The 12,395-nt window shown below is 24.4% G+C and overlaps 1 protein-coding gene across 1 annotated transcript in view; it reads left to right on the top strand.

Annotated features, from left to right (window-relative positions):
• LOC112595203 (potassium voltage-gated channel protein eag) overlaps positions 1 to 12,395 on the top strand; it is a 203,580-nt gene that overhangs the window by 34,763 nt on the left and 156,422 nt on the right.

The following is a 12,395-nucleotide window of genomic DNA, read 5'->3' as shown; positions in this document are numbered from 1 at the left end:
TAATCCTCATGTTTTGTTTTGTGTTATTTAATTATTTATGTTTATTGTTTTCCGTCATAATTACGTTTAAAAATTTCAATCGTTTTTTTGTCAAATATAACGTTATTATAACGTTTGCAAGCCCTGCCTCCCATACAAATCTACTTATCAAGAACCTATACTCTATTTTAATTTCAGGTAGCCCTCTAAGTAAACTTAAACACTTAAACATAAATGGTAGAGAGATTTTTTATATTAAACCAAAAAAAAAAAAAATAAATAATGATAATAATAAAGAAAGAAGTAAAATAAAAATACACAAGATTTAAAACAAAATATTGAAAGTGTTATCACTGGGTGGCTTCTTTCTTCAAACTAAATAAAATATGTTATTTTTGTTTTCTTAATTCACATATACTTATTATATCTTTAATATAGATTGTATATTTTCTCCTTAAAATTAAAAAAATAAAAATTGTTCTATTAATTTATTGCTCTGGCTATACGCTTTGTATTAATCACTTTCCACGGAATGCTACACAGGTTTATTTTTTTTTGTATTGTATACATTCGCTTTGCGCATCTATACCACTACAAATGAATCGAAATGAGGAAGGCCGTACTTCCTATTAGAAATTCAATGAACAAAATTCTCGTCTATATGTCCGACAAAGCGGATACGTCGTCGTTTTCATCAGATGAAAAGGGATACGTCGTAGTTTTCATCGAATGAGACGGAAATACGCGTATTTATTGACCGGACTTCCACCCTGGAACGTGATCGACGTTCGTCCAAACAAACCGAATATTATAATATGAAATATATATTTCAATCCCAGCCTCACCATATATTTGCAGGTAATTTTCAAAACATAATAACATTATAAATACATATACTTGAATACGAGCGTAGAGTTATACAAAATTCCGTACTCGTGATGCAGAATACAGATTATTATATTATATTTGTCAGACGGTACGGCACCATACAATTGTATTATTATTTTTTGGGGTAACATAAGTATATTATTGTATAGTTAACAACTTTACTACGTAAAAGTCAGTTAAATTAACCGAAAAATTAACTTTTTATTCTTATTTTGATTAAGCAACTAAAAAAAAAAAAAATTATTCATCGCGTTTTGCTACGTATTAAAAGTATTAAAAACGATAGTCGATAAGTAAGTAAGCGTAATGATTATTATTTTTTTTTTAATTTAAGGAAGTGAAAAGAATATTATTTGTTATTCAACGCCTATATTTTTTTCGGTAATTATATAAATAATTATTACCGTTATGAGTTTTTCAAATATTTTTTTACTTAACTGTGTTTTAAAAACTAAAAATAGTTTCACATTAATATTTGTCTGCAGTTGTCCGATGAAAAGAAAATCAACAATCCACTTTTAAAATTGAAGTTTGAAACAAGTTTTTGATAAACTATTAGTTAACTTGAAAAATAAAATTACTGGTTTTATACAACTAAAATAAATAGTTATTAGTTACACAAAAATATCTGTAAATAAATAATTTGAAAAATCAAGTGCTTGTGTTTAAATATAATAGACATTAAATTCAAAAGTAAATGTTGTACTCTATTAAGATTTTCGATTTATTACATTTATTCACTTTATTCAATAAATTTAATTTATGTCATTTTATCTTAAATGTCCATACTTCTTTTCATAGATATCCAATTATCAACTGGAGATGTGAAGATTTTTTTGGTGTATTTTGTATTCTTTTAAGTTCCAATTGTGTCAAATTTTAATCGATTTAAGAAGCTAATATTGTATACTTGTATATTGGATACACTTTTGACTATTGGAGTTTTTTGCTTTTGGAGTATCAAAATATAATAAGATGTTTTAATCTTATATAAATTAATCTTTAAGCATCAGCGATAAAATCGTTTTTGTGGATAATTAAATATTAAGTGAAACAAGTAACAACTAATTGAGGATCTATAGGATATATATATATATATATATATACCATTTAAAAGTTCAAGGGTAGAAAAACAACAAAAAGGCTTTAAACTACACTTGATGGTTGGATTTTACTAAAAAAAACACTTGGCATTTTTAAAACAGATTACCGTGTACACATGACGATGGATGATGTAAATTGTGTCGAATTTTTGTGGCGGTGCTATGTATATTATATTGTTAAGTATAGCTGTTGTGTAGCTCTGTTCGAAATGATGAAAATCTCAAATCGGGCCGATCGATAGGATGATCGACGATTGCTTGATCCTTATAAAGTTGAATAACTGGTATTGTAATAATAATAACGTATAATTTTTTTAACATTTTCCTGAAAATATCATAATATAGATACCTAGATGAAATGATTTCCGAACAGACGTCATTATAATATAATACAATATAATATACCTCTCTTTGTTGTTGACATGTATCGTTATAATATTATATGCGTGTATCGAGAAATCTCGCTATCAATCATTCGTTCAGTCCTAAAAACTTTAATCACCCTCATCGATGACCATAGGTCAATCGATGGATACTCGTTGTCGAAGGTAGAACGACTCCGATCGAACACCTTTGGATTAACGGATGGGGAACCTCGTGTTTCCATACAATGCATATCTCTCACATATACGTCATGGCTTACTGAAATACTGTGATATTATTATTTGTTGGTATGGACACGCATTTGATGTGATAATCAATCCTTATAACTGCCATCCACGAATTCCGTAACTAGCTAATAATACAATAGCCACAGTTTAAATCGTGCAAAGTGCATACACTGAATGATTATACTGCAAGAGTTGTATTAATAATATCCAATTATTCCAGACTTGTTTCACTCTTAAACGGTACATATGATGATTATAGTGTTTATAGAAATGCAAGTTAGGGACTGGTACTTTAGTTTTTCTCAATTTAGGTTATTGTCTCTTCCCTGGTTAAAATCGGGTATTAGTTTTATTGTTAATACATACGTCGATATAAAATAATATAAATTTAATTAATTAAAGGTATATACGAGTATTTATATCATTATTTATAAATAAAAATACTAATTTAAAATTTGAAATTTCGGTAAAAATAAGTATTATTTTTCAATATACCAGAAATGTTTATAGTTATAATATCATAAGTAAATTAAAACAAAATTAAAAATTTTTTTGAACCTGATATTTTAATTTAAAATTTTTTAATTTATTTGAATTCTCTAGATGCAAGTAATGTATAGATATCCTATCACTCTATGGAAAGTTTTGAAAATTATGCAGTACATGTCAAGGGAATTTTCTTTTGACGAGCGTCTTTTTTTCAATTAACAATTTATTAATATGATGAATAGGTAAATATTGAACCTAGTCGTGTTACATTAATTTATGAAAATAGCAAAAAAGATTTTAATTTATTAAATACTTATAATGAATAATGTGATACAATAAATATCTGAGACAAATTTATGCGCAAACCGTGCGTACAATTTTATATTTTTCTAGATCGAAAATAAACGTTCAAAATATATAGACTCTGGCCAAGAACATGTTCAATAAAAATATATAAACATTATACAATTAGATAGTTGCCTATTAAAGTATAAGTATAATATTGTGGAGAATGAAATGAAATCCGATTATCTGAATTTTCCAGATACATACGGATTTGACAAAGTTACCGGATTATTTGGGTTAACGTGTTATTTATTCCATTACCCTCTAGGCTCTCACAAACGCTAAAACGAATAACAATACAAATATTTTTATATTCTTTTATAATATCAATTTATGGAATATAGTTCTATATACTTATTATTATTTCAAAGCATTTCCATTATTTAGGTACCCGGATCAAAACGAATTTTCTTATTTATTTAAAAACATTTGTAGAAAATTCGTATTTTTGCGACCATGCGTTATTTATTCGTACCAAAATCAAAATAGATAACCTTACTATCATACAAAATTGGTTAATGTTTAGAACAAAACTGTTTTCCTTTAAAAATAAGTTTCAACTTTCCTCTTCTATCAATTTCTCACCACAAAAAAGTTTCGTTTTTTTCTCAAAATAAGTTTTTTTCATTGACATCATATCTTATTTCCAAATATTTAAACAAAACTGGTAAAATAACTGATATTTTAGCCAAAACCTGTTTGGTTTTAACTTGTATAGTGTATTGTATTAGTGTATTACAATAAGCCAATCACTAATAGTTGATTTTATCGTAACCCAGATTAAGCCAATTATACGGACATACGTATTTTTTAATTACTTAACACTATTTTTTACAAAATTAAATATGGTAATATTTCATTAGCTAATACGAATATAATAATTATTATTAAATAAATATGTCATTTTCGTGTTAAAACTTTGGTTCACTCAACTATTTAGTAATTATAAATAATAAAAAACTATTTGATAATTAAATAACTATTATTTTAAATTCTAATATTTTTTTTTGTTTTAATAATGGGATAAAATTGTTGCTTTTGATTTTTAAACCTAATGTTATAAAAACAGTTGTATATTATTTTAAGATTTTAATTTTTATTGGTGGCATATATGAAATTTGACTGTCCCTTATTAACGCCTTATTTTTATTTTTTTATTCAAAACCAATCTTTATTTTTTTAATTTTCATTCAATACTAATTTAAAAGTTTGATTAATATATTACCTATAATATTATATACATTAAAGAAACCTAGGCTCAACTCTATTGTATTTTCCATAAATGTACCACCGGTTTAATTACAGCTAATATTACTTTAATCAAGGTAACATATTAAACCATAAACAATTTTATCAAGTATGTGCTCATGAATTTAAAAGTAAATAAAATATAAATTAAAATGTCCAAAATATTCAATATTATAAATAATTAAAATTTAATTTAATTAGTTTACATGAATGTCTTTAGCTTGGAATAAGTAGTGTGGAAAAGTAATACATAGCGTACATAAAATATCAAAATTATATTGGAATAATTAAAACTATTACCCCAAATATGCAATAAAAAATTATTTTATGTATTTAAATTCACTTGATTCTAAAATATGTAAAGTACAATTTTATACTTGTAATAATATTCCATCCAATAATATAGTGTTTTGAATGTAATTTGTATCACACTATTTCTGTTTGGTATGAGAATCAAATCCATCGATATGTAAAATCCGTAAATTCATAACTCTATATTCTACCATTTACAAATACTATATTAGTTATTTATACACTCGAACTTAGACTATCTTTTGTTAACCACCGTTAACCGTCATGGTAATAGCATTTCGGTGAGTTCGACAATTTTCGTTTAAAACTGTCCTCAGCCATGTGACGCGGTGTTCATAACATATCGACAGGCGAATTCGTACTATAGATATAATAATAGTCTCGTCCATGTTTTAGGCTCGGTTCCAAGCTTTTTATTGCAACAACGTCCGTCCACCTGTCGTTGGCATCTTACACGACGAGCCTAAAAAATAGTCGGCTAAAAAAACCGAAATATTTTTTAGGTGGATATTTTTCTCATCCGGTGAACAAAATGAACAACGAATATTTTCAAGAGTATACAGGTTGTAATAAAAATAACTAACATAATATTATGTAATTACGTAATAACTTATATTCTTAATAATGTTCTATTATTTCTTTCTTACAAAGAATTTACAACAATCGTTATAATTAAATTTAAATACACATATATAAATATATTTATATATATATAATATATATATTAAAAAGTTATTACATTTGTTCATTATTTTTTTTATACTCTATAAACTTGGAAATCTACTTTGCATATTGTTCTGTATATGATTCATAAAACATGTTTTACGAATGTCATTGACTAATTCCAATAATTAACTATATGTGATTTACTTAAAATAAGATCCAAAATATAGAAATATAGAATTACTTTGAAATCAAAATTATCGCGTCAACAATATGGTTCTTGTATATTTAATTTATAATGTGATGTATATTATATATATATATTATATCAAATATACAATTTTTTGGAAATTTCATTTAAAATTATTATTACAGCATAGTTTTAAACTTTACTATTTCTGTGAAGTGTGAATGCTTGAAAACCCACCATTCCTGTTCTTATCACCTCATCACTGTTTTTAATGGTAACAAATTAGTGCATTAACTTATTATTCTATTCACCAGATAAAGTGTACAATGTACATAATATATATCTAGATTCTAGGTATACGATATTATTAATTTTCCAGTATAATGTATAATATATTATCGTGTCTTTGCACAATTTTTTTTCGCGCGCTGCAATTTAAATTGTGCTATCAGAATTTCATTAAAAACATCTAACCCTTATGCACACGCGATGCCCATTTATTGCGGCGTCGCGTGTGAATTTACGGTTGAATTTTCGCGTTACCATAATACATTGTACTACTATCTTGCTGCACGCGACCAACGATTGACGGATTCTGGTGCGTGTGTACGGTGGATTCGTGTGCTTATACGCTTTCGATGTTGCTCGTGGTAAATCGCACCGGAAGTGTAGCGTTCGTTAATTTCCCGTCAAAGCCTCGGTCATTTGTTCCTCGTACAATAATATGCATGACATATTATTATGTTATCGCAAAATCTAAAGAAAATATTGCGGTTCGTGTTACTTATTTATTTATTTACTTTTTTTTTTTTTTTATCATGTTAGCGTTATGCACTTTAATCAAAATTTAAACGAAAATAGTTTCAGAATTTTATCATTTTAACATATTTCAGAATCATGGATAATACCTAATATATTTCAAAGTAATACAGTTAAATAACTTAAACATATTATAGTAGCTACGATGATTTAAAAACGTTATATATTTATGATTAATATGTATTTTATATTTGTAATATTTTTCGAATATAACAATTGATTATACATGATCTCACAACTATTTTATACTTGATGTGAAATTAATTTTTAGAATAACAATAAAATTAATATTTTATATCATTTTCATATAGTTTAATATATTAAATTACTTATTTAAGTTTCTAAATAAATACATTAACATATTTAAATAAAAACCATCAGTGTAAAAATTTACAAAACAAATATTTTTTTAAGTATTTTTTTCAAAAATTGCATTTATTATATTTATAATATAAGTGTTAAATTATTATTATAATATAAATTTAAATTATATTTTATCAACTTGAATAACAGAAATTTAATGACACGTTTCCGTGGATGCTGTACAACAGTAAAAATAGACCTATTGTTCCTATAAATAGATCATATTTTTAAAAAAAACATCAAAAATGTTACTATGTATAGTAAAATTCACAATAATATAAAATACATAACAGTTTAAGTTCCGACGAAAATCAAATTTTCAAGCATTTCTACGTTGCAAATAGTTTTTAATACATGAAATATTTTGAAAATTGTATGGAAAATATAAAACGATAATATAAACACTTGGTAAACATTTTAAGCATCTATGGTTAATGGTTATTTATTTTTTGAGTTACATCAAAAAACAAAGACGATATTGTCAAAAATTTAATTTGCGTAAAAATTCCTGTTTTTCTTTAATTTTTTGTTTATTTTTCTTAATAATTAAAAAAAATAATAACTTGCAATTTTTAAATTTAACCTTAAGGTACAAACAAGATCCTATTTTTGAATATCGACAATTTTTTGTATACTCATTCATTAAAAACAAAACATAGAAAACTAACACGTCATATTCATTGCTCCGCTCAAAATCTAAAATATAATGACTGCAAAATGAATAAATCACCATAATAATCATATTTATGTTTCGCAGTTATTACGGATTTTCCGCTAGAAATTCTTTTTTAATTGTTAATATTTTAGTCCTCTTCCTTTTTTTTTTTTTTAATGAATTAATAATGTATCATATTTTAAATCTACCGACAAATGTGCATTGACAATACAATCGTTGTGTTTTAACGAACATAATTGTTTTAACTTTAAAAACGTTATGCGTAATTCATAATATACATAGATTATATAGGTATATATAATATATGACCGATTTAAATATGGGTTCACCTAAATTAATATTAAAACTGAACAGTGGACAATGACACACATGCGTGGGTTCCAAATAATTGGTCTTAAGTTGTTTGTCCACAAAATATAATAAAATAAAATAACTCAAAGGATAAATACATGAATATTATTGAATATCATTGTAATAATATTGTAGAATTAAACGAGGATTCGGGCTTGGGGCCAACGACTAATAATTTCCGTTCTGTAGTAAATAATAATATTTAAATATAATATTGTGTGTACGCATGTATTATGTTTATAAAATTAAACGGACTTGGAGATATTACATTTAGTTTTTCATTAGATATTTTAACCAAATAAGAAATGTATACACCAAAATAATATTGTTATATATAACTCAATTTTGTCAGGATATTATAATGTTTTAAAAAAACAAATTTGATTTTTTTGTTAAAAAAAAAATGGATAAAAAAAACCGTAATACTTTTAAAATTAGAATATTTTAAGTTAAAAACTTTTAGCTTGAAGTGGTTGTAATAATTATTATAAAAAAACCGATTAGCCAGTTATAAAAATGTGTAAAAAATTGAATAATAAGTTTGTTTTTTTTTTTTTTTTGATTATATAGTGTTAATCGGTAATTTATATCGACCTTAACTATAAGTCTATATAATTAAGATTTATTTTACTTTAAATCCTTAAAATTAGGCATATTCATCCAAATAAATATGTACATGCTTAATTATATAGTTTCGGTAGAATTATAAATCAACTAAAGTAAAAATTCTGAAAAGAGATTCATAACTAAACAAAGTTTGAATAATAAAAAAAAAAAAAACTGTGTGGTTTATGTTGTACCGCACTAAATGCTGTAGATGATTTAATTTTTCTAAACAGTACAATTTTAGGGATTTTAGTACAATTGCACTTTGTGTTTGGAAATAAATTAAAAATATCATCTCTACTAATACCATTTTATAAATCTATATCAATATGAAATATTAGGACGCAAAATAAATGTGAATTCTTTATGTACCATTGTAAAATGTTTTAGTTTTTAATTTGTGAAAAAAACCTTTTCACTAATCATATCAAAATAGTTTTCATATTAATTAATTTAAAATTATGATAATTTTTTATTTTAGTCCATAAATATATTTATGTAAATCATATTATTATTAACTTAGTACCATAAGCATATTTATTATATTTGAGAAAAAATAATAAAAATGTCATACGAATTGTTAAGGGTAGAATTACTATTAAAAATAAAATATCAAAATTAGTTAAAATACTATTAAATTACTTAATTGTCAACTCTTTATACTGGACTAATAATCTTTACTAGATATTATAAAAAAAAAAATGTCTATGTAGTTATATTATTATCCGCACGTTATTTTAGCATTTATTTTATCATAAGTTTTTCACACTTGACATAATTATGATTTATAATTATTAATACGTACAATTAATGTGTGCAATTATAATATAAATAATCTCGTAAAATAATATACGTTTATCAAACTGATATAATATAATATTTCACCATATTTTATTCACCAATGATTTACTAATAATTGTTAATATCATGACGTTTACAAAATGCTTAAGGTGGAAATTTTTCCGATATAATCAATCACATAAAGCTTTAATAATGTATCCATTATTATTAATTTACGACTATTACATCTACAGCACGCAATGACTATATGTATAATATAATAAGTAAGGCTGTAAATTTAATGCATTAAAGCAATATACAAATTAAACTTAATAATGTAAGCTCACAATAATCACGTATTTGACTTGAAAGATATAGTGTAAAAAAGTATATAAAAAAAATAAGTAAAATATTTTAACTGTATATAATAAAGCTTTATGAAACAAAAGTATACTTGATATAATAATATAATGAATAGAATTAATGTGAAATTAACTATACACCAAAATATCAAGTGTTATACTTATGTATAACATTTACAATGTAACTCAATTTTAGATTTTAAATCTATAATTTTTCTTCAAATAAAATTTAAGTGTGAATGTTTCATTGATAATAATAATTATAATAACTTTAATAAAATACTTATTGTAAAATAAATTTTAAACAGTTTTAATTGTCTACCATGTTTGAACGATACAGACACATTGAATTATACAATTTAGGATCTAAAGTAACAATATTTTTACTAAAAATATGAACGATAAAATAAGAAAAACAATTTTGACTTAGCAATAACATAAAATACTATTTAAATTATTTTTATAAATTTTTAAATTTTAATTGTATTTTGGCGATAAAGACACACGTCCTTTAAACGAAGTGTGTTTTTGAATTGGCGAAAAGTGGTCGCACGGGTTCATAATATTACAATGTGCATTCATAGTGAAATACTTGTCGGTAAATATATTGTACGTAAGCACTCTTTATGTGAAAATTGTTTTGTATTCGTTATGAAGGTATTTCTTTTATGTACATCTTATTATATATATTAAATTGGGACTTCTACAGTAAATGGCTAGGTCATATTTTAAAAACAATTCAAATTGCACCCTATTCAAAATTTACTAAAACAACTAGAAAATATATGGATTACAAAAAAAGGAAAATCCTGACAAAACCTGGGACACATATGGTGACCCTAATGCATAGTACTTGCATCATGGATAGTTATATGATGTTGCACACGTAGCATACATATATTATGATATATTTTTTTAAATTATTATATCATTAACTTTTTTGACGATCGAACTGTATAAAATTTAATATTTTACACATATTATAATAAACCACGTTTAATATGTTAAAACTTTTGATCGCTATTAATAACTTCGTCAATTTTGACAATAAATAATATTATATAGCTCGGTATAATAGTTTTGTCTGGAAACGATTTTGCAACAACTTTTTGTATATTGACATGATAATCAGGAAACAACTAGATAACAGTTAGTATAACAATGATTTTCAACATTTAAATATATTAACATACATATATAAGTAAGGTTAAGTTTCAACAGTATATATTTTTTGCAATTTCTGATTATTAATTTTATAACTAATGTCCACAAATCACCTCATTATGAGATAACAATTTGTGATTTTGTTTTCAATATTTTTGCGTATTTTGGAAAAAATTCATATTATTGTATATTTTCAATAAATTAATATTATTATATATTTCGACTATAAAAACGCAAAAAATGTATATTTTATAGTATAACTACATTATACTTAACCGTTACTTTGTAATATTTCGTTAGGTATCTCAGGATGAAAAGGTTCGAAATCAAATTTTTTGAAAAATGGTTTTTTGTATATATTATTAAATATTTTATTCTTGTATAAATCAATTTTGAAATCGAGTCGATTTGATGATTATTTAATGAGATACTCAGAATGAAAAGGTTCTAACTCATACAAATATGAATGATAAGGGGCAAACTGAGAAATATCAATTATAACCTTTTCAATCTAAACAATAATTAAGAATGAGATAGTTCTAAACGGTCTTAGGTGGCTGCACACTAGTTGCGTCCCGAAGATATCTATGAAAAAAGCTTTCATCTGAATTGCGTCCCAAGTTTATTTTGTGTATAGACAAGTTGTGGCCCGGGTTTTTTAGTTCTAGATTATTTGATCTTGACTAATAAAATATAATCACAGTATAATATTGATACTAATAAGTACACCTTAGTCGTTGCTTTACAACCACTAAAAACGTTCTGTCATTTTTCTGTTTTAATTTATTTATAATATCGAATGAAATTTTGAGTGAAAAAAAATCGCACTTTATTTATAATTGACGGATATAAATTTCATCTGTATAAAAATTAAAAGAATTATGTTGATTGATTTGCTGTACTAAAAAGATTTATACAGCATATATTCATTTAAATAATAACGTAATTATCAAAAAAGTTTTAAATCATAAAAACCACGAAAAAAATAGTATTATTTTCTACTAAAACTAACTTACAATTGTTGATTAAAGTTGATACAATTTTTGTAGATGGGACCTTTAAAAGTTGTCCAAAATTATTTTCCCAAATGTTTACAGTTTATGGTTTACAAAATGATAATTATTTACCACTCATATTTTATATACTTCCCAATAAAAAAACTAAAATAAATAAAAAGTCGTTTATGCACATAATATTTGAATGTAACAAACTTAACATAACATTTTTACCAAAAACAGCTTTGATGATTTTAAAAAGACGATTCATTTAGCTCTAATAAAATTTTAGTCTTTTATTAGTTTAAAATGATGTTAATTTCACTTAGTCTAAAGCTGGTGGAGAAAAATACAGACAATTGGTTTAAGTAGTAAGTATAACAAAATAAAATATCGAAATCGATAAATATTTAAAATAATTTTTTGGCTTATTGGTTTTTAAATTCGAAAT

This window comes from Melanaphis sacchari, unplaced genomic scaffold (genome assembly GCF_002803265.2).
Source record: "Melanaphis sacchari strain LSU unplaced genomic scaffold, SCAv2.0 Contig261_pilon_pilon, whole genome shotgun sequence".
Taxonomy (NCBI): domain Eukaryota; kingdom Metazoa; phylum Arthropoda; class Insecta; order Hemiptera; family Aphididae; genus Melanaphis; species Melanaphis sacchari.
The sequence above is the reverse complement of the archived record's forward strand: the minus strand, read 5'-3'. Positions and strand labels throughout refer to the sequence as shown.